The sequence below is a fragment of the Bos indicus x Bos taurus genome, chromosome 15 (genome assembly GCF_003369695.1).
Source record: "Bos indicus x Bos taurus breed Angus x Brahman F1 hybrid chromosome 15, Bos_hybrid_MaternalHap_v2.0, whole genome shotgun sequence".
Classification (NCBI taxonomy): domain Eukaryota; kingdom Metazoa; phylum Chordata; class Mammalia; order Artiodactyla; family Bovidae; genus Bos; species Bos indicus x Bos taurus.
In genome coordinates this window covers 29642011-29666091 of record NC_040090.1, presented here as the reverse complement: position 1 = coordinate 29666091, position 24081 = coordinate 29642011, and the positions used below count along the sequence as shown (strand labels likewise).

The window sequence follows — 24081 nt, the reverse complement described above, 5'->3', positions numbered from 1 at the left end:
TGGCAACTACTTTGTCTAAAATGAGCACAGGAAGGACAACTGTCCTGTGCGTGTGCTCCTGGAAAGAGAATCTCAGAGGTCACACCAAGGACCTGGCAAGAGACTGACCCAATTGTCTCCATGTTAAAGGGTTCACTCTCAGTTAACCAGAACCCTAGTTCAACAAGTATGGTCACCAGGTTTTTTTCACACCTGAAGGACTGCAGACTGCACTGCCCTGGACATTTCTGCCCTCGGGGAAGCATCTGTGGCTGCTGGTCCTGGGTGAGGCAGAGCAGGGGATTGGAGGGGCAGAAAGGCAGGGAGCCGAAGCCAGAGGGGCCCTAAGGGAGCCATAAAGTCAAGTTCCCTTCCCCTTTGCAGATGGAGAGAGGGATGCTGAGACCCCAAAGGAGAGGTGGCATGCGGTTTTTCACACCAACTGGTGCTGGACTGTCCAACAGGCAGACTAGGCATATGCTGGGCCACCAGCCAAGCAGGGGCACCAAGAATACTTTTGGAAAGAATTTAACATTTTATCTTTCAAAGCACAATTCAGCTGGTGATCTTAGGAAATATCTAATTAGCTGGACTTTCTTACACTATTTTGCAGGTTAGGGTTCTCATTTTGTTTTGGATTTCGCACTACATCTGAGTGATGCAGTCCTGTGCTTAGGATCTTTTGTTGCTGTTCTTAATCACTCAGTCCTGTCCGACTCTGCAACTCCGTGGTCTGTAGCCCGCCAGGTTCCTTTGTTCATGGGATTTCCCAGGCAAGAATACTGGAGTGGCTTGCCATTTCCTTCTCTAGGAGATCTTCCTGATCTAGGAATCGAACCTGTGTCTCCTGCATTGCAGGCGAATTCTTTACCGCTGAGCCACTAGGACCTAATAGGTACTATTTCCCAGGGCACAGAACTTGCCCTAGCAGGTCCTCCCTGTTGGGATTGTCTAGGATAATGTTACAGTGCAGGTGGGGACAGGGAAGGATAGAGAATCACCAAGGATCCAATCTTATGCTTTGCTTCATGTGTGTCATCTTCTCCCATCATCCAACCCTGCCAGGGAGTAGTTGTTCCCTTCAGCATATGAGAAACTGAGGGTTGGAACAAGACCCTTGTTTAAGGCAATGGTTGGTGAGGGGTAAGAGCACAGGTAATTCTGGAGCCAGCCTGCTGTAGAAGAGCCCTGCCTTTAGCAACCAGAAGTCCTGGCTCCAGGCCCAGCTCTGCCACTCACTTCTTGTGACTCTGGTGTATGGCTGTTAGCATAACCGATGCCATCTTGGCCCCTTTCAGTGTCTCCTGTCCTTCCACTGACCCTAACCAGGACTGTACTATGCAGTAAACCACTTCTCTGTCATCAAGGGCTTTGTAGTTAACAGATATTGTTTAATAACGAGGATCATGTGGCCTCTATGCTGTTAGTCCCCAAACAATGCTGAAAATCTTCTGTGATGTACTCCCAGCTCTCACAAGACCAGTCATCCATTCATTAATCTCGATTTAGGAATGCATATCCTGTCTCCAAACACTTACCCCCATGCCCTACATTAACTATAAAATTGTCCCAGTGGCCCCTCCATGGTGCATAGTGTAGCTATGAATGCTTCCATATTGCTGTCTGCTTGATCTTGGTAAGTTACCCTATAATAAAAAGATCCATTGATCATATGGAGCTGCCTGCCTCATTTTACAGTCTCAGAATGCCTTCTCAATTTGGCGGATACTTTTCATTCCCTCCATCCTCCAACACTTGGTTTTCCCATCTGTGTAGTGATGGTTTTAGAGGAAAAGAACTCTGAGGGGTTTCTAATCTGATGAACCCTTTTCCAAGTGTCTGCTCTGTGTCTGGCAGACCGCATGTCACATGGTCCATGACCCAAAGGGAGAGGGCGAGGGAGAGGGCTCTCCCAGCTAGTGAGCACCTGCTGCCAGCCAGAGGCTTTATCTGCAGCGTGTCCTGAGGGCCTTAGTGGTCAAGTGTGTGCACTGTGAGTCAGAAAGGACCGGATTCCCATCCCAGGTCCTGACTGCAGCTCATTTCCTTCATCTGTGACCCCTGGGGTTGCTGAGTCCTGCAGAGAGAATGCTTAAGCAATGCTACACAAGAACCTGGAACCACTATAAACTCCAAGTGGGCTAGTGTCTCCAATGTTACTGCTGCCATCAGCCTTGCTTTCCCATGGAAGGCCTTGACCAGGACAATTTGAATCCCACCTCTGAGCACACAGACCGGACAGGGTATGTGGTCCAAGGCCCCACAGCCCACAAACAAACAGCAAACGTGGCTCCTGGGTGCCTGCCTGTTGTGCACGTCCAGCTAGTCTTCCAGATCCCTGGTCTCAGTTCTATCCCTCCCTCCCACATCCTTGCCCTGTCTCCACACTCTGGTCTTTGCTGAGCTCTGGCACGTCACCCCCAGCTCACTCACCTGCCAAGTCCTGTCTACCTTGATGCCTTTCGTGGTGTCCCCTATCTGTCTTCCAACCTGGCTGGCAGAGAAGAGCCTGGTAGCAGATGGGCTGTGGCTAATTAAACCCCTAACTCTCCCTTTCGGCCAGGCCTGCGGGAGTACTCTCCCTCGAGGCAGGGATCCTTTGGGGCACTGAGCCTCCTACTCACCCAGGATTGACTTCTTTATGTTGAGATGGGATTTACCTCTGAGATTTGCCGATAATGAGAACAACATTGTTAATAGCCCTCATGGGTTCCAGAACTTTACAACCAATGGGGCAGCTTTTACTGACATTATTCCATTTGGTCCCCAGAACAGCCAAGGGAGACAGGCAGGTCAAGAGGAGGAAACTGAGGTCCAGAGAAGTGAAACGACTTACTGATGCTTATGCTAATGTTTAGTATTAAAGCTACATGGCAGACCCAGAACTTCATCCCCAGAACTGTACTCTGCATATGGATCAGGGCAGAGGGTCTAAATAGGGTCCTGGGTTTGAATGCCAGTTCTAATATATTTTGGCTATGGTTGGGAAGATCTCCTAGAGAAGGGATAGGCTACCCACTGCAGTATTCTTGGGCTTCCCTGGTGGCTCAGACAGTAAAAATCTGCCTGCAATGAGGGAGACCTGGATTCAATCTCTGGGTTGGGAAGATCCTCTGGAGGAGGGCATGGCAACCCACCCCAGGACTCCTGCCTGGAGAATCCCCATGGATGGAGGAGCCTGAAGGGCTAATCCACGGGGTCACAGAGTCAGACACAACTGAGTGACTAAGCACAGCATGTGACTTTAGGCAAGTTACTTGAACTCTGAGTCTGAGTTTCTCCAACTATAAAATGGAACATAACAATGTCACCCATCTCATAGGGTTTTTGAGAGGATTTAAAGAAATAATTTAAATTGAAGAAAGTAGGGGAAACCACTAGACCATTCAGGTATGACCTAAATCAAATCCCTTATGATTATACAGTGGAAGTAAGAAATAGATCTGATAGACAGAATGCCTGATAGACTCTGGACAAAGGTTCATGACATTGTACAGAGGACAGGAATCAAGACCATCCCAAAGGAAAAGAAATGCAAAAAAGCAAAATGGCTGTCTAAGGAGACCTTACAAATAGCTGTGAAAAGAAGAGAAGTGAAAAGCAAAAGGGAAAAGGAAAGATAAACCCATTTGAATGCAGAGTTCCAAACAATAGCAAGGAGAGATATGAAAGCCTTCCTCAGTGATCAGTGCAAAGAAATAGAGGAAAACAATAGAATGGGAAAGACTACAGATCTCTTCAAGAAAATTAGAGGTACCAAGGGAACATTTCATGCAAAGATGAGCAGAATAAAGGACAGAAATGGTATGGATCTAACAGAAGCAGAAGATATTAAGAAGAGGTGACAAGAATACACAGAAGAACTGTACAAAAAAGATCTTCACGACCCAGATAACCACGATGGTGAGCTCACTCACCTAGAGCCAGATATCCTGGAATGTGAAGTCAAGTGGACGTTAGAAAGCATCACTATGAATAAAGCTAGTGGAGGTGATGGAATTCCAGTTGAGCTGTTTCAAATCCTAAAAGATGATGCTGTGAAAATGCTGCACTCAATAAGCCAGCAAATCTGGAAAACTCAGCAGTGGCCACAGGACTGGAAAAGGTCAGTTTTTGTTTTAATCCTAAAGAAAGCCACCAATGAATGCTCAAACTACTGCACAATTGCACTCATCTCACACGCTAGTAAAGTAATGCTCAAAATTCTCCAAGCCAGGCTTCAGCAATATGTGAACTGTGAACTTCCAGATGTTCAAGCTGGTTTTAGAAAAGGCAGAGGAACCAGAGATTCAATTGCCAACATTCGTTGGATCATGGAAAAAGCAAGAGAGTTCCAGAGAAACATCTATTTCTGCTTTATAGACTATGCCAAAGCCTTTGACTGTGTGGATCATCACAAACTGTGGAAAATTCTTCAAGAGATGGGAATACCAGACCACCTGACCCGCCTCTTGAGAAATCTGAATGCAGGTCAGGAAGCAACAGAACTGGACATGGAACAACACACTGGTTCCAAATAGGAAAAGGAATACATCAAGGCTGTATATAGTCACCCTGCTTATTTAACTTCTATGCAGAGTACATCATGAGAAATGCTGGGCTGGAGGAAGCACAAGCTGGAATGAAGATTGCCAGGAGAAATATCAGTAACCTCAGATATGCAGATGACACCACCCTTATGGCAGAAAGCTAAGAATAACTAAAGAGCCTCTTGATGAAAGTGAAAGAGGAGAGTGAAAAAAGTTGGCTTAAAGCTCAACATTCAGAAAACTAAGATCATGGCATCTAGTTCCATCACTTCATGGCAAATAGACAGGGAAACAGTAGAAACAGTGTCAGACTTTATTTTCTTGGGCTCCAAAATCACTGCAGATGGTGACTGCAGCCATGAAATTAAAAGATGCTTACTCCTTGGAAGGAAAGTTATGACCAACCTAGACAGCATATTAAAAAGCAGAGACATTACTTTGTCAACAAAGGTCCATCTAGTCAAGGCTATTTTGACTATTAGTCAATTTGACTACTACTATTTTTCCAGTAGTCATGTATGAATGTGAGAGTTGGACTATAAAGAAAGCTGAGTGCTGAAGAATTGATGCTTTTGAACTGTGGTGTTGGAGAAGACTCTTGAGAGTCCATTGGACTGCAAGGAGATCCAACCAGTCCATCCTAAAAGAAAACAGCCCTGAATATTCATTGGAAGGGCTGATGTTGAAGCTGAACTCCAATATTTGGCCACCTGATGTGAAGAACTGACTCATTTGAAATGACCCTGATGATGGGAAAGATTCAAGGCAGGAGGAGAAGAGGATGAGGTGGTTGGATGGCATCACTGACTCAATGGACATGAGTTTGAGTAAACTCCAGGAGTTGGTGATGGACAGGGAGGCCTGGCATGCTGTGGTCCATGGGGTCACAGAGTCAGACATGACTGAGCGACTGAACTGAACTGAATGAGATAATAGACATGGGGTATTTGGAGTGAAACACAATTATGTGAAAATTACTCCAGGAGTTTTGTTTGCATTTTCTAGCAATACCCAGGGAGAGGCTGCCTGCATACATTCAGTTTCCCAGGGGACTAGTGATGTTCATCTCCTGCAGGGGAAGATGCACTTTTCATGGGCTCTTAGGGTCTCTAGATGCCTAACAGCTGGCTTTATAGATACTGTACTTCTATAGGATGTCAACAGCTGGCATCGAAGCTTAGACCGCTTAGTACCCAGTAGTTCATTTGTTTTACTTATAAAGCTACTCTCTTATTCACTTTCCCCCAAAAAGGAAAGCAATGAGGGTCAGGGTCAGCACACCTCTATCTTAGGGTATATGTGTGGGAGTTGTTAGCAGCCAGCACTCAGCTCCTAGAGGACAGACCACTGTCTACTCCAGTCTATCCCTTGAACCTCTCAGATTCATTCACTTTTTAAAAAGTTTTTCTAACATGGACCATTTTAAAAGTCTTTATTGAGTTTGTTATAATATTGTTTCTTTTTTTTTATGTTTTGTTTTTTTGCCTGTGAGGCATGTGGGATTTTAGGCTCCCCCACCAGGGACTGGAGAAGGAAATGGCAACCCACTCCAGTACTCTTGCCTGGAAAATGCCATGGACAGAGGAGGCTGGCGAGCTACAGTCCATGGGGCCGCAAAGAGTGGGACACGACTGAGCGACTTCACTTCACCAGGGATTGAACCCACATCCCCTGCACTGGAAGGCAAAGTCTTAGCAACTGGACCACCAGGAAAGTCCTAGATTCATTGACTTTTCACAAATTCACTCTATTTGGACATAGGGTTTCCAGAATTCTGACTCACCACATTTTCGAGGGAAATTTCCAAGAAAAAGATTAGTTGAATTAACGACTGCCCCTGCTGCTGCAGTCAGTCCCAAGGCTGCAGGCAATCCTCCCCTTCTCCTTCCTCTTTCACCCACTCTAGCTCCCCTTCCCCTTTTCCTTCACATTCAATCATTTCAGTGGATCTAGATGGAGTCCCTTCTAGCATGATCCAGATCCTCGTCCATGTCAGTTCTGGACCCCTGGTTGCTATGCCTCTTCATGCTATGGTTGTTTTCATGGCCCACTAAGAGTTAGAGTTGGCAGGAATAAGAAATGCTTACTTGCCTGAGTGCCAACCTCCCAGTCCCCATTATGGAAGAGCAATTTTCCTTCCTCCTGAAGATCACAGTAAACTGCCCTTGTAAACAAGGTAACTCCTTTTTATGACTGCTGATCTACTCTCACAGTGAGCTTAAAATGACCAGGCAGAAGTTGTAGCTTTAAATTTAGTGAGACTTATACAAGGAGTGGTGGCTGTGTGGGTGCAGGAGGGCCGAGAGGAGCCACTCCACGTTCAAGGTCAGGAGGGGTGGTGGTGAGGAGATACCCCTTGTTCAAGGTAAGGAGCAGCGGCTGCACTTTGATGGAGCAGCCATGAAGAGATACCCCACGTCCAAGGTAAGAGAAAACCAAGTAAGATGGTAGGTGTTGCAAGAGGGCATCAGAGGGCAGACACACTGAAACCATAATCACAGAAAACTAGTCAATCTAATCACACTAGGACCACAGCCTTGTCTAACTCAATGAAACTAAGCCATGCCTGTGGGGCAACCCAAGATGGGCGGGTCATGGTGGAGAGGTCTGACAGAATGTGGTCCACTGGAGAAGGGAATGGCAAACCACTTCAGTATTCTTGCCTTGAGAACCCCATGAACAGTATGAATAGGCAAAATGATAGGATACTGAAAGAGGAACTCCCCAGGTCAGTAGGTGCCCAATATGCTACTGGAGATCAGTGGAGAAATAACTCCAGAAAGAATCAAAGAACGGAGCCAAAGCAAAAAAAGTACCCAGCTGTGGATGTGACTGGTGATAGAAGCAAGGTCCGATGCTGTAAAGAGCAATAATGCATAGGAACCTGGAATGTTAGGTCCATGAATCAAGGCAAATTGGAAGTGGTCAAACAGGAGATGGCAAGAGTGAATGTGGACATTCTAGGAATCAGAGAACTAAAATGGACTGGAATGGGAGAATTTAACTCAGATGACCATGATATCTACTACTGCGGGCAGGAATCCCTTAGAAGATATGGAGTAGCCATCATGGTCAACAAAAGAGTTCGAAATGCAGTACTTGGATGCAATCTCAAAAATGACAGAATGATCTCTGTTCGTTTCCAAGGCAAACCATTCAATATCACAGTAATCCAAGTCTATGCCCCAACCAGTAACGCTGAAGAAGCTGAAGTTGAACGGTTCTATGAAGACCTACAAGACCTTTTAGAACTAACCCAACAAAGATGTCCTTTTCATTATAGGGGACTGGAATGCAAAAGTAGGAAGTCAAGAAACACCTGGAGTAACAGGCAAATCTGGCCTTGGAGTATGGAATGAAGCAGGGCAAAGGCTAATACAATTTTGCCAAGATAACACACTGGTCATAGCAAATACCCTCTTCCAAGAACACAAGAGAAGACTCTACACATGGACATCACCAGATGGTCAACACCAAAATCAGATTGATTATATTCTTTGCAACCAAAGATGGAGAAGCTCTATACAGTCAGCAAAAACAAGACTGACTGTGGTTCAAATCATGAGCTCCTTATTGCCAAATTCAAACTTAAATTGAAGAAAGTAGGGGAAACCACTAGACCATTCAGGTCTGACTTAAATCAAATCCCTTATGATTATACAGTGGAAGTGAGAAATAGATTTAAGGGCCTAGATTTGATAGATAGAGTGCCTGATGAACTACAGATGGAGGTTAGTGACATTGTACAGGAGACAGGGATCAAGACCATCCCCATGGAAAAGAAATGCAAAAAAGCAAAATGGCTGTCTGGGGAGGCCTTACAAATAGCTGTGAAAAGAAGAGAAGCAAAAAGCAAAGGAGGAAAAGAAAGATATAAACATCTGAATGCAGAGTTCCAAAGAATAGCAAGAAGAGATAAGAAAGCCTTCCTCAGCGATCAATGCAAAGAAATAGAGGAAAACAACAGAATGGGAAAGACTAGAGATCTCTTCAAGAAAATTAGAGATACCAAGGGAACATTTCATGCAAAGATGGGCTCGATAAAGGACAGAAATGGTATGGACCTAACAGAAGCAGAAGATATTAAGAAGAGGTGACAAGAATACACAGAAGAACTGTACAAAAAAGATCTTCATGACCAAAATAATCATGATGGTGTGATCACTCACCTAGAGCCAGACATCCTGCAATGTGAAGTCAAGTGGGCCTTAGAAAGCATCACTACGAACAAAGCTAGTGGAGGTGATGGAATTCCAGCTGAGCTATTTCAAATCCTGAAAGATGATGCTGTGAAAGTGCTGCACTCAATATGCCAGCAAATTTGGAAAACTCAGCAGTGGCCACAGGACTGGAAAATGTCAGTTTTCATTCCAATCCCAAAGAAAGGCAATGCCAAAGAATGCTCAAACTACCACACAATTGCACTCATCTCACATGCTAGTAAAGTAATGCTCAAAATTCTCCAAGCAAGGCTTCAGCAATACGTGAACTGTGAACTTCCAGATGATCAAGCTGGTTTTAGAAAAGGCAGAGGAACCAGAGATGAAATTGCCAACATCTGCTGGATCATCGAAAAAGCAAGAGAGTTCCAGAAAAACATCTATTTCTGCTTTATTGACTATGCCAAAGCCTTTGACTGTGTGGATCACAATAAACTGTGGAAAATTCTGAAACAGATAGGAATACCAGACCTCCTGACCTGCCTCTTGAGAAACCTGTATGCAGGTCAGGAAGCAACAGTTAGAACTGGACATGGAACAACAGACTGGTTCCAAATAGGAAAAGGAGTATGTCAAGGCTGTGTATTGTCACCCTGCTTATTTAACTTCTATGCAGAGTACATCATGAGAAACGCTGGGCTGGAAGAAGCACAAGCTGGAATCAAGATTGCCAGGAGAAATATCAATAACCTCAGAGATGCAGATGACACCACCCTTATGGCAGAAAGTGAAGAGGAACTCAAAAGCCTCTTGATGAAAGTGAAAGTGGAGAGTGAAAATGTTGGCTTAAAGCTCAACATTCAGAAAACTAAGATCATGGCATGTGGTCCCATCACTTCATGGGAAATAGATGGGGAAACAGTGGAAACAGTGTCAGACGTTATTTTTGGGGACTCCAAAATCCCTGCAGATGGTGATTGCAGCCATGAAAGTAAAAGATGCTTACTCCTTGGAAGAAAAGTTATGACCAACCTAGACAGCGTATTGAAAAGCAGAGACATTACTTTGCCCACTAAGGTCTGTCTAGTCAAGGCTATGGTTTTTCCAGTAGTCATGTATGGATGTGAGAGTTGGACTGTGAAAAAAGCTGAGCACCGAAGAATTGATGCTTTTGAACTATGGTGTTGGAGAAGACTCTTGAGAGTCCCTTGGACTGCAAGGAGATCCAACCAGTCCATTCAAAAGGAGATCAGCCCTGGGATTTCTTTGGAAGGAATGATGCTAAAGCTGAAACTCCAGTACTTTGGCCACCTCATGCAAAGAGTTGACTCATCGGAAAAGACTCTGATGCTGGGAGGGAATGCGGGCAGGAGGAGAAGGGGACAACAGAGGATGAGATGGCTGGATGGCATCACTGACTTGATGGACATGAGTTTGAGTGAACTCCAGGAGATGGTGATGGACAGGGAGGCCTGGCGTGCTGTGGTTCATGGGGTCGCAAAGAGTCGGACACGACTGAGTGACTAAACTGAACTGAACTGATTATGTCTCCAGTTGAATCAGGACTGCTTAATCCACAGAGGCCAGAGTCATCAGGACTGGCAACACAAATTTCCCCTCTTGGGTCAGTGAGGGTAATGATGAGTGGAGCCACTCTAAATTCCACCCGCCAGTTCTTGGCAGGAAGCATCACTTTTTAATGGACATCCAAGCTGAAAATGGATCCATTCCACTGGACAAGAACACAGACCCTGTTACTGCTCCCTGACTGGAGAAGCTAGTGGTTTTCTTATGCAGTCTTTTCAAGCCTCTCCCCCAACTGTATTGCTGATTCATGAATATTTGCTAACAAATAAGTGATATCAATGCCAAAAATAGAAGAACTTACAGGAAAATTTTAACACTAAAGCAAATGGTAACTTCTTGGCTCCCTCAGTCCCCTGCCCTGTTGCTTCTCTCGGTCATATTGTCTTATAGTATTTCTTTGGGTCTGACTCTCCAGTTAAACTATAAATACCATGGGAGCAGCAAATAGGTCTGGTTTATTTCTGTGCAGATCAAGTAAAGATTTTTAATATGAATCACTGAATGATCAAATTTTATTCATCATGTTAATGACTGGGGGAAATTGTGAAAATCAATTATTCTGTAGCACCAGTGGGAAGACTTCTTGAAGTCCTATTATTTGAGGACCAGGTTTTAGATGTCTGATCAACCAAATGAAGTCAATTTGGATTGCTATAACTCATTTAAAAATCTTTATTGTGTTTATTCTGTACTGGGCACTGTCATTTGTGCCCAGGGAGCTGAATTAGTTGTAACTAAGGATTAAGGGCCCAGGAATTCCCTAGGTTCTGAGGACATGCCATTTTGGTGATGGCTGTCTTGACATCCTTGTTCCTCAGCGTGTAGATGAGAGGGTTGAGGACAGGTGTGAGAATAGCAAACACCACGGTGCCCACGATGTGGAAGTCAAGGGGCAGGTCAGCCCTGTGGGCCACATAGGCTATGGCAATGGATGAGTAGTAGGTGCCAACCACCAGGAGGTGGGAGCTGCAGGTGGAGAAGGCTTTGGAGCGTCCTTCTCAGGAGCCGATGTGAAGCACTGAGGCCAGGATGTGGGCAAAGGAGAGAAGCACCAGGAGAAGGGGCAGGAAGGACACCACCATGGTGATGCAGAAGCCCATGAGGGTCTGGGGGCTGGTGTCAGAGCAGGAGGCCTGGACCACAGCTAAGTGGTCACAGAAGCAGCGATAGGTGTGAACAATGTTTTCAAAAGTCACGTGGGAGGTCTGCACCATTGCTGGGATGGGCAGAAGGAGGGCAGTGAGCCAGGCACTGGCTGCCAGGGCAGCATTGGTCTGCGGGGTCATGAGCACAGGGTAATGCAGTGGGCGGCAGATAGCCACATAGCGGCCATAGGCCATGGCCACCTGGATGAAGGCTTCAGAGCAGGAGAAGCTGTGGAAGAGGTACATCTGCAGGAAGCAGGCAGAGAAGCTGAGGTAGCGATCCCCACGCAAGAATAAGGACAGCATCTTGGGGACAGTGGTTGTGGTGAAGAGGATGTCCAGGGCTGAGAGGTTGATCGGGAAGAAGTACACGGGCTTGTGGAGGCTGGGCTCTATCACCACGGCCACCAGGATCAGGGCATTTCCCACCAGGATGAACAGGTAGATTAAGAGGAAAATGACAAAGACAAGGAGGAAGAGGGATTCAGGCAGAGGGGGGATGCCCACCAAGTAGAAGCAGGTGAGGAGCCCTTTGATCCATTGCAGATGGCTTCCACTGTGAGTCAGTGCTGGATATCAGCAGACAGACTGGAAATATCAATACATTTCTGTAAACCAGAACAAGCATGAAAACGTCAACTGAAACACATATCTTTTTCTTTCCAACCATGGATTTCAATCCTAACAGTTTCTTTGTGCCTAGAATTTCATTGCACAACTAAGATGCCCAGGATGGTGAGTTGTCTCAGGAGCATTGGTTGCAAAGCTGGTCCTGGCTGGTGGGGAAGAGAAATGGACATAAACCCCTGAAGGGCTGTCAAAGGACAGGTAGAACACATACCAAGAACTGGGGCCAGTGTGAGCAGCTCCAGGGACGCAGGGAGTCCCACATGTGAAATAAGTTTCTTACAATCAGCATCATCCCATATGGCAAAAGACTGGCTTGAAAATGAGCAAATTCCATATAAGTGCTGCTGCTACTGCTGCTAAGTCACTTCAGTCATGTCTGACTCTGTGCGGCCCCATAGACAGCAGCCCACCAGGCTCCCCCGTCCTTGGGATTCTCCAGGCAAGAACACTGGAGTGGGTTGCCATTTCCTTCTCCAATGCATGAAAGTGAAAAGTGAAAGTGAAGTTGCTCAGTCGTATCTGACTCTTAGCAACCCCAAGGACTGAAGCCTACCAGGCTCCTCCATCCATGGGATTTTCCAGGCAAGAGTACTGGAGTGGGGTGCCATTGCCTTCTCCGTTCCATATAACTAGAGGCATGCAAAGCTGGGGTGTTTTTAGCTAAAATGGTGCAGAGGAAGTTTTAATGTTTAGATAGGCACTAGATTAAAAATCTTTAAGCAACCATCTGACCCTAGATCCATTGGTTCTTTTTAAAAAGTAATATAACTGAGTGACATTAATAGGAACATGGAGGATTCCCTTTCTATGATGTCTTATTGATAGAGACAGCTGCTTTCCTCAAGGGCTGCTACAAAATGCCATCTGCTTCAGCTGAGAACAGCTCCTCTTTCCATGCAGCTGCTGCTGGGGCTCTGTCTGTCTCAATCTAACATGAGCGCCCTGGGACCTGTCCTTAGATCCTGTCTCTTTGTCATGTCCAGGGACCAACCATCCTGCTCTGCCCAGATCTGCCAGGTTTTAGCACTGCTAGTGCCACATCCCAGGAAATCCCTTCAGTTCAGTTCAGTTCAGTCGCTCAGTCGCGTCCAACTCTTTGCGACCCCATGATTTGCAGCACACCAGGCCTCTCTGTCCATCACCAACTCCTGGAGTTCACTCAAACTCACGTCCATCGAGTCGGTGATGCCATCCAGCCATCTCATCCTCTGTCGTCCCTTTCTCCTCCTGCCCTCAATCCCTCCCAGCATCAGAGTCTTTTCCAATGAGTCAACTCTTTGCATGAGGTGGCCAAAGTACTGGAGTTTCAGCTTTAGTATCATTCCTTCCAAAGAACACCCAGGGCTGATCTCCTTTTGAATGGACTGGTTGGATGTCCTTGCAGTCCAAGGGACTCTCAAGAGTCTTCTCCAACACCACAGTTCAAAAGCATCAATTCTTCGGGGCTCAGCTTTCTTCACAGTCCAACTCTCACATCCATACATGACTACTGGAAAAACCATAGCCTTGACTAGACAGACCTTAGTGGGCAAAGTAATGTCTCTGCTTTTGAATATGCTATCTAGGTTGGTCATAACTTTCCTTCCAAGGAGTAAGTGTCTTTTAATTTCATGGCTGCAATCACCATCTGCAGTGATTTTGGAGTCCAAAAAAATAAAGTCTGACACTGTTTCCCCATCTATCTGCCATGAAGTGATGGGACCAGATGCCATGATCTTCATTTTCTGAATGTTGAGCTTTAAGCCAACTTTTTCACTCTCCTCTTTCACTTTCATCAAGAGGCTTTTGAGTTCCTCTTCACTTTCTGCCATAAGGGTGGTGTCATCTGCATCTCTGAGGTTATTGACATTTCTCCCGGCAATCTTGATTCCAGCTTGTGCTTCTTCCAGCCCAGCGTTTCTCATGATGTACTGTGAATAGAAGTTAAATAAGCAGGGTGACAATATACAGCCTTGACATACTCCTTTTCCTATTTGGAACCAGTCTGTTGTTCCACATCCAGTTCTAACTGTTGCTTCCTGACCTGCATAAATGCAAAAAAGCAAAATGGCTGTTTGGGGAGGCCTTACAAATAGCTGTAAAAAGAAGAGAAGCGAAAAGCAAAGGAGAAAAGGAAAGATAAAAGCATCTGAATGCAGAGTTCCAAAGAATAGCAAGAAGAGATAAGAAAGCCTTCCTCAGCGATCAATGCAAAGAAATAAAGGAAAACAACAGAATGGGAAAGACTAGAGATCTCTTCAAGAAAATTAGAGATACCAAGGGAACATTTCATGCAAAGATGGGCTCGATAAAGGACAGAAATGGTATGGACCTAACAGAAGCAGAAGATATTAAGAAGAGGTGACAAGAATACACAGAAGAACTGTACAAAAAAGATCTTCATGACCAAAATAATCACGACGGTGTGATCACTCACCTAGAGCCAGACATCCTGGAATGTGAAGTCAAGTGGGCCTTAGAAAGCATCACTACGAACAAAGCTAGTGGAGGTGATGGAATTCCAGTTGAGCTATTCCAAATCCTGAAAGGTGATGCTGTGAAAGTGCTGCACTCAATATGCCAGCAAATTTGGAAAACTCAGCAGTGGCCATAGGACTGGAAAAGCTCAGTTTTCATTCCAATCCCAAAGAAAGGCAATGCCAAAGAATGCTCAAACTACCACACAATTGCACTCATCTCACATGCTAGTAAAGTAATGCTCAAAATTCTCCAAGCCAGACTTCAGCAATATCCGAACCGTGAACTTCCAGATGCTCAAGCTGGTTTCAGAAAAGGCAGAGGAACCAGAGACCAAATTGCCAACATCCGCTGGATCATGGAAAAAGCAAGAGAGTTCCAGAAAAACATCTATTTCTGCTTTACTGACTATGCCAAAGCCTTTGACTGTGTGGATCACAATAAACTGTGGAAAATTCTGAAACAGATGGGAATACCAGACCACCTGACCTGCCTCTTGAGGAAATCCCTTAGTCCCTGGCAAACTGAGATGTTAGTCACCCTACTAGGGTAGGAGCATTTTATATGCCTTTGGTAAAAGGAGTCATTTTCCCCAGTGAATCCAAGTGGAACATGGATTCTCCACCTATTGGGAAAAAAAGAAAAAACCAGACTCCCAGGCACTTCCCGGACCACTCCATGGTCTTCCCCACGCTCAGCTGCTGTAGCTCAGCAGGTATCACTGTTTGGCCACTTCATGCCCATTGCCTGGGCCCCAGTCCAGATTGCACCACAGGGAACTAAAACATCTCAGAAGCAATGTCAGGAGAGACAGCCAAGCCCTCTGCAGAGAGTAACTCCGCTCTTGGGAGACCACTGAAGAAAGCTACTGAGGATGCATGGCAGCCCAAGGCCCCCATAGTGAGACTTTCCAACCCTCAGAACTGAGCCAATGGCAGTGTTCACTCACCCTTCCCCTTGACTGAGTGATCCAGGGCCAGATTACGTTGATGTTCACTGCCTCTCTGCCCCAGGAACCCCTGGAGCTGATCCACTTGATTTTCCAGAACCATCCCAGCTTCTCTCCCTCTTCTTACAAAACCCTTCTGTGTCAAAGATTATGTAAGCACGAAAATTGCTTGCAGACAGTTGAGTCCCTGACTCTTTCTTTCACAAATGAATCTTCAGACCGGGGTGGGAATGGCGAGCAGCCTCAGGTCAACAGCTGGTCTGCACCAGCCTTCATCCTGGAATCTAGGCCTCTAGATCTGGTCTTATACTCTTTCCACCAAGATAGGCCACCTGGAGGATTCAGAAGCTCTGGTTTCCACCTAGGGAAAAAAATAGGCCAAAATTTTCCTTTTCCTCTTTCTGTTTCTTAGACTGCTATCAGAGACAGTTATGAACTCTCTTTTGTTCTGAGGGTGTTTTCAAACAGTTTTAAGTGGACTGGTTACTAAACAGAGGCTCTGCATGGCTAGAAAAAAAAAAAGCTATCCTCAAGAAGTGACTTAAGGGGACTTCCCTGGTGGTCCAGTGGTTGAGAAACTGCCTTGCAATGCAGGGGACCCAGGTTTGATCCCTGGTGGGGGAACTAGGACCCCTCATGCTGCAGGGGAACTAAGTCTGAGAGTCACAGCTACTGAGCCTGTGAGCTACAACTCGAGAGTCTGCAACATAAGGAAAGATCCCACCTTCTGCAACTAAGACCTGATGCACCAAATGAATTTTTTAAAAAAGAAAGAAATGACTTAAAGAAGAGGTGGACTGGATGCTTCTGCATGCAAAAAAGTCATGGCAGTCAGAGCACCCATCCTGAGTAAAACTGTTGTACACTTTGTGCCTGGTAGAACCTAGCTCATAATAAACCCTCAACAAATACTTTTAAATAAATGAATTAATGAATGAGACAGTTAACCCGAGTTCAACTTAACTTTTTCCCATAATGGACTAATCAGCAGGGATTTTTACTTTCTTTTGGTTTAGCATCTAAATTAATACAAACCGTATTTCTGGGGAAGTTGATACAATTCTGAGATGCTGTTCTCTCCCCCCTGACTGAGCCCATGTAAGTGAGTTGTGTGAGGTTTGTGCAAGGTTTGCAGGGCTGTCACAGAATATCAGAGCCAGAAGCATCCTTAAAAGCAAGCAATGTAGTCCACTTCCCATGGCCCTCCCCTCATTTATCCAGTAAAGTAACTCAGAGAAGGGAGCTTGACTTGCTCAATCAAGGTCACACAAAGAGGTGAAAGTCAGATGCCCGACTCCCTGCCCACGGCTCCCAAGAGTCCACCATGGAAGAGGCACTGAAGCACCCCTGTCTGACAGCCTGGATCATTCATGTTTCCCTCACCAGCCTGCCGCTTTCTTGAGGCTGGAGACTGAGCCAGCTCATCTCCTGTAAAACCAGCATCTCCATGGGGCCCAGCACCTCGCTTCTCAGTGTTTCCATAGAGTTGTTCTGACCACCACCAGGGCTTTCCCTCCAGCGTCCTGCAGAATCAGACCCTTGATTCTGTGAAAGCTTCTGGCCCTGCTCCCTTACTGTTGCTAATAGGGAGGAGGAGGCCTAGAGAGGGGCTGTGCCTGGCCATAGTCATACAGTCAGTGAGTCAGCAGCCAGCCTGCATGCCCAATAGCTTCAACCATGTCCTATTCTTCACAACCTCATGGACTGTATGTAGCCCACCAGGCTCCTCTGTTCATGGGATTCTCCAGGCAAGAGTACTGGAGCAGGTTGCCATGCCCTCCTCAAGGGGATCTTCCCAAATCAGGGATCGAACCCACGTCTCTTACGTCTCCTGTATTGGCAGGCAGGTTCTTTACCCTAGCACCAACTGGGAAGTCAGCCTGCAATGCTATAAGTTGAGGCAGAAAGAGTTTAGCCCATTTCCCTTCTCCTGGAGCCCCTTTCATTGTTGGATGAAGGTCCCTGACTGTCTGCCCCCTTAAACCATGTCCTTCCAGAGCCTTGTCCCTCCTTGGGCTCTGACAGGCTCTGGGCACTTCCTTGTAGCCACCAAGTCTACATGAGGGGGGCTCAGCTCACCTGTAGCTCAGGCCACTCCAGCTGGCCCTTCCTCTCCCCAGGCCAGTGTCACCTCAGTAGGGAGAACCAGGCTGGGGCTGAAACTGGATTCATTAGACCCCTAAGCCCTCATCCCTAGCCTGCTGGGGTCCTGTCCCCTGAGGCCTCCTTCTATCAGGGCCCTGTGTATTGCTTTTCTGGGGACTCCCAAGTGGCTGGTTAGCAGCTACCACTGGGCTTTGCTGATATGAGAACAACAATATTAATAGTCCTCACTGGGGCACAGAACTCTGTGGTCTATGGAGGCTTTCCCACCAATTGAACAGCAATTCAGAACCCCACGTGACAGGCGAGGAAACTGAGGTACAGAGGCGAGAGGAATTGCCCAGTTCACAAGGTCAAGGCATAATCGAGATCTCAGGTTTGCTAATTCTTAGTCTAGCCTCTGAGCCAACCAACCACACAAAGGAGAAAAAGTTTGTGAAAACATCTCCATGTAATTGTAAACTGTGCTATTGGCCAGAGGATGGGGTGTGGGCAACTTTGGAGAGTTTTGAAGCTAGAGGAACAGGTGTTACAGAGCAGAGAGCTACTCAGTTTCCCAAATGTCCACTCTCTCTCTCCTTGGCTTCTCTCACTCTGTCTTTCTTAGACGGAGTTTGTTCTCCATCGAATGAGTCTGAGATGCCATAGAGTGGATATGTGCTCAGACGCTGGGGGCAGACCAATTTGGGTTCAAGCCTGGCTTGGAGCTCTCTGAGGTTCTATTTCCTCTTCTGTTGAACGGGAGTCTGTTCTGTGCAAGCTCTGTACTGGTGAGGTGCAGGGTGAGAAGAGGCGAAGGGGGCCAGCAGTCGTCAGAAGCACCTTCCACCCAGGTTCCCCGATCCTGCCTCTCTCCGGGACTGTGGGCAGGCCCATAACATTCCCAGTCCAGGTCTCTTCCATCTGAGGAAGTGGGTGGGGTGGTCCAGAAACGTCTCCAGGAGGAGTCCATGTATCTCAGGAATATTTTTTTTAAATTTATAGTTCCTTTACTTTTTATTAAAAAATTATTTTATTTAGTTTTGTGGCCACACTGTGTGGCATATAAGATCTCATTTCCCTTACCAAGGACTGAACCTGTGCTCCCTACAGTAGAAGGGTGGAGTCTTAACCACCGGACCATCAGGGATGTCCCATCTCAGGAATATTTTTGAGCTCCAAACAGAAGACAGCCTGGCCCTCTGAATTCCTCCCCGCCCTGCTCCCACACCCAGTGGAGGCCAGCTGCCTAAGCCACTCTGCCCTGGCAAGTTGTCAGTGACGCTCTGTCTATCTCCATCTCGCTCCTACTGCTCCTCACCTTCCCTGGCGTCAGGCTTCGACAGATCCAAAAGGCTGGAAAAAGAAGGTGCCAAGGAGGAAAGGGAAGTTATAAATACATTGGGGGAGAGACTGGGCTGCCTCTTGGTGTGGGCAGGAGGCTCCTGGAGTGCTGGGGAGGAGAGTCCAGAATCCAGGGCCATCACTGGGGCCTCCGGCACACTCATCACTGTCACCATCGTTTCTTCCACCAGGAGGCAGTGTGCCATTGGCTTTGGGGGCCACACTCTTGAGTTCGAATCCCAGCTCCTCCATTTGGGCAATGACGTCACTTCTCTCTTTGTCTCCCCTTCATGAATAGTAGGTAACAGTAGCGGCTATATTGGCTGGAGTGAAGGTTTAGTGAGACACTCTAGGTGAGAGTTCTTTGTAAGCCATGAAGTGCTGTGAAGAAGTTTTCTATATTATCTATATTATATATTATATATACTTTTTCTATATTATCACCACCATAGTCACTGAGAGGCCACACCCCAGATGTCTTCCCCTCTGCAGGGGGACAGCTTCCTCTGGTGAAGCGGCTTGTGCTGTTGGCCACAAGTGAGGTGCAGGTACTGTGGCAGCTGGTCACACGAGGGGATATGCGCCTGGTGGTCAGGTCTTAAGCACAAGTGCGTCACTGTCACTGTCTCCTCAGGAAAGGGGACCTGTGTGACCAGTCACCTCTGAGGTACCCTTGAACTGCTGTGACGGCCTCCACTGGTGAGGAGGCGGGTGGTATCAGCCATGTCTGAGGGACACATACACTGCTCTCACAGTCCGCTCAGGTAGAGAATTTATGGTTAGTGGTCATGTCAGGAGCACCCCTGCACCACTCTCTACAGTGAGGGGGCTGTAGTATCTGTCACATCAGAAGTAAGTGTGAAATGCTGTGAAAGCCTCCTCAGGTGAGGGGAAGTGTGGTGATGGTTCGTGTCTCACCACACGCTCCTGGCCTGTGGGACTGGGACATCACTTGCACATGTACCTCAGACCTCATTGCACAACACTAACCTATATAGTGTAGGACATGTAGCATTATCACTGGTTAACCAATGTTAACAGGAACCAATGTTCCCAACCAACCAATGGTATTCCTGTCTCTTTAAGAATTTTCCACAGTTTGCTGTGACCAAACACAGTCAAAGGTTTTGACGTAGTCAATAAAGCAGAAGTAGATGTTTTTCTGAAATTCTCTTGCTTTTTTGATGATCCAACGGATGTTGGTAATTTGCTCTCCGGTTCCTCCTCTGCCTTTTTTAAATCCAGCTTGAACATCTGGAAGTTCACGGTTCACATACTGTTGAAGCCTCACTTGGAGAATTTTGAGCATTACTTTGCTAGATGAGTGCAACTGTGCAGTAGTTTAAACATTCTTTGTCATTGCCTTTCTTTGGGATTGAATGCAAACTGACGATTTCCAGTCCTGTGGAAAACTGCTGAGTTTTCCAAATTTGCTGGCTTATTGAGTGCAGCACTTTCACAGCATCATCTTTTAGGATTTGAAATAGCTCAACTGGAATTCCATCACCTCCACTAGCTTTGTTTGCAGTGATTCTTCCTAAGGCCCACTTGACTTCACATTCTAGGATGTCTGGCTCTAGGTGGGTGATCATACCATCGTGGCTATCTGGGTCATGAAGATCTTCTTTGTACAGTTCTTCTGTGTATTCTTGCCACCTCTTCTTAATATCTTCTGCTTCTGGTTGGTCCATACCATTTCTGTCCTTTATTGTGCCCACATTTGCATGAAATGTTCCCTTGGTAGCTCTAATTTTCTTGAAGAGATCTGTAGTCTTTCCCATTCTGTTGTTTTCCTGCTTTTCTTTGCACTGATCACTGAGGAAGGCTTTCTTATCTCTCATTGCTTCTCTTTGGAACTCTGCATTCAAGTGGGTATAACTTTCCTTTTCTCCTTTGCCTTTAGCTTCTCTTTTTCAGCTATTTGTAAGGCCTCATTAGACACCATTTTGACTTTTTGCATTTCTTTTTCTTGGGGATGGTCTTGATCACCGCCTCCTGTAAGATGTCATGAATCTCCATCCATAGTTCTTCAGGTATTCTGTCTATCAGATCTAATCCCTTGAATCTATTTGTCACTTCCACTGTATAATTGTAAGTGATTTGATTTAGGTCATACCTGAATGGTCTAGTGACTTTCCCTACTTTATTCAGTTTAAATCTGAATTTTGCAATAAGGAGTTCATGATCTGAGCCATAGTCAGTCTTATTTTTGCTGACTGTATAGAGCTTCTCCATCTTTGACTGCAAAGAATATAATCAATCTGATTTCAGTGTTGACCATCTGGTGATGTCCATGTGTAGAGTCTTCTCTTGTGTTCTTGGAAGAGGGTGAAGAAATTCTGGAGATGGATGGTGGTGGTTCTACCACAGTGCAAATGTACTTGATGTCACTAAACCATAAACTTAAATGTTTAATATGGTAAATTTAATGTTTTAGATATGTAACCACACACACAGAAGGCTATGGTTTTTCCAGTAGTCATGTATGGATGTGAGAGTTGGACCAAGCGGCAAAGAATTGATGCTTTCGAATTGTGGTGTTGGAGAAGACTCTTTAGAGTCCCTTGGACTGCAAGGAGATCAAACCAGTCCATCCTAAAGGAAATCAACCCTGAATATTCATTGGAAAGACTGGTGCTGAAGCTGAAGTTCCAATACTTTGGCCACCCAATGCAAAGAACTGACTCATTGGAAAAGACCCTGATCCTGGGAAAGATTGAGGGCAGGAGGAAAAGGGGACAACAGAGGACGAGATGGTTGGATGGCATCACCGACTCAATGGACATGAGTTTGAGCAAGCTCTGGGAGATGGTGAAGGACAGGGAAGCCTGGTGTGCTGCAAAAGAGTCGGACACGACTGAGCGACTGAAAACAACAACCACACCCCTCCCCCCCCCCAAAAATTAAGTGACACAGCTACCAAGTGGGAAAAACCAGTACTCCTGCCCCAGAGCCTTGTTCTTGTCCACCCACAATTTCCTCTCATTACAAGTGGAACTCCTAATCTGGCAGAAGACAGAGGAGGAGTAGGCATCCACATCAGGCTCAGAGAGAGGTTGATCCTGAGGGCCCCAGGGTGTGGGCCAGGGCAGAGTTTGAAGCAGGGAGGGGCATGGTCAGATTTAAGGGCTGGAAAGTTCCCCCTGGCTCACAGCAAGATGGAGACTGGAGACGGGGAAGAGGCTGGGACACTGCCCAGGCCAGAGCTGCTAGTGGCCAGCACCAGGGCAGTGACAGCAGAACGGGAAGAAGTAGGCTGGTTTGAGAGACGAGTGTGGAGGCGAGGGAGAGAGGGGAACAGGCAGTGACTGCACCTACTGGGCTCCCCTGGCCTGTCCACTTCAGCCTCCTCTGACAGTCTCCCTTCCAACCCCCTCCTCCCCACGCCCTGCGCCCCACGACTGGAGTCTTAAAGAAGAGCCAGGGGTGCAGATCTCCTCTCTGGCCCTCAGGGGGCAGTGTTATGAAGTCTGCAGGGCACTGGGGCGCTTGCAGCCAGGGGCAAAGGCTTGCTCCCCTCTGTCTCCGCTGCACCCCCACCCATGTGTCCTCTCTCCCAGAAGTCAAATTATTAATAACTGTAATCTCTCATGTCCCACACTTGACACTTTACAAAAGCAGTGGTACATCCATTAGCTCACATGTTCCTTCCCCAAAGATGGGGCAGAGCAGGAAGAGACCCAGGATGACCACTTTATAATAAGGAAACCTAGAACCAGGCAGGAAATAATACCTAACCAAAGCCAGGATGTTAGTTAGAGTCAGGGATGGGAGCCACAGACCAGCCAGTGCCCAGTCTGGACCCTGTGCACCCACAGAACAACAGGCCACCCACCGGCCTGGGAGCCCCAAATTCGCCCTTGAACTCCCTCCCACCTCAGAGGTAATTGAGTCCCATGGGGTTGTCAGTGAGGTTGGACTGCCCTGGCATGCACCTGATTTACTTCTTCCTCATCCTCCACCTCCAGAATTACAAGAGTCATCACCATTACCATCATCACCATATTAATGATGGCTTGTGTCTGCTCAGCTCTCAGACTTAGTGAGCACTAATCCATCAACTCATCTGAGCCCTTGGACAGCCCTGGGAAAGTATTTCACAGACAAGGGCACCGAGAATCAGAGACGGCAGGAGACCAACCTGAGATCACCCAGCTAGGTCTCTGGAGAGTTCACAGTCTCCTGGGAGAGCTGCGCACATATTGTTGAAGACAGTGAGATGGTTGGGTTTAGTGCAGCCCTGCTGGGAGGTTTCCCGTCATCTCTACAGATGAGGAAACTGAGCCTCAGAGATCTTCTTACTGGGTCAGGATGAAACCATCTGTTGCCACACTCATGCTCTGTCTGGGCACATATTCTCTCCAGGCTGGAGGGAGAGGCTGGTGAGAGGTAGTGGCAGTTGGCCGCAGGGGAAGGCTGCTGTTAGGGCAAACAGGCTTCTCCAGGAAGAAATTCCAGGCCAGGTTTAAGCTGCAGAAAGCACAGCCAGGGCTGCACAGGGCTAGGTGGGCTGGAGGAGCCAGTGGCTGTGTTGAGCCAAGGGGGTAGGGCTAAGGGGCCAGGCTGGACGCTTACCTGCCTGCAGACCTGTCTTCTCACCCAGTTGGGAAATTTGCTGTGTTCTGATCCAGGAGCCATGCCAGCAAAGGTGGGGAAGTCCTGAACCCTTGGCAGGAGGGGGGTCTGTTTCTCTTCCACCACAGGGAGATATCAAAGCCCAGGGAGAGACTGTGACTTCCCCGTGGTCACAGCGCAGCAGAACCTGCTGGTCTCCTGGCCTCGGTCTCCCAATCTGAAAAAGTGAGGGATTGAATTAAATGAGCTCCAAGTTCCTGCTGGGCTCTGACCTTCTGAGTGCCATCCTTGCTGTCCTTGGCTCAGACCCCAGTCTGGAAGTATCCTCGACATGTAGCCCTGGGCAAGTCACATGGCCTCTCTGAGTATCAGAGTCCTCATGGCTGAAGTCAGTATGATACTGCCTCCCTTGGGCAGATCTAATGAGCCATACATGGGATCATGTGGACACAGCTTGGGCTCTGATCCCCGCACAGCATCTGGGGGTAAGGATGACTGAGGCTCTGACAGAGGCCATTGCTCATCTGCCTGGCCAAGGGCTCATTTATAGATATCCGCTCCCTGGCTGCCAGGCCAGAGGGAAGTGGGAACAGCAGTGCTGATGTGGCAATTTAGGGCCTTTTTAAGGAAGGAGACTCTGCCAC

The 24081-nt window shown here is 46.9% G+C and overlaps 1 pseudogene; it reads right to left on the bottom strand.

The window, feature by feature from the left end:
• Positions 1 to 10419: 10419 nt before the first annotated feature.
• Positions 10420 to 23500, bottom strand: LOC113904887 (annotated as a pseudogene).
• Between the last annotated feature and the right edge of the window lie 581 nt (positions 23501 to 24081).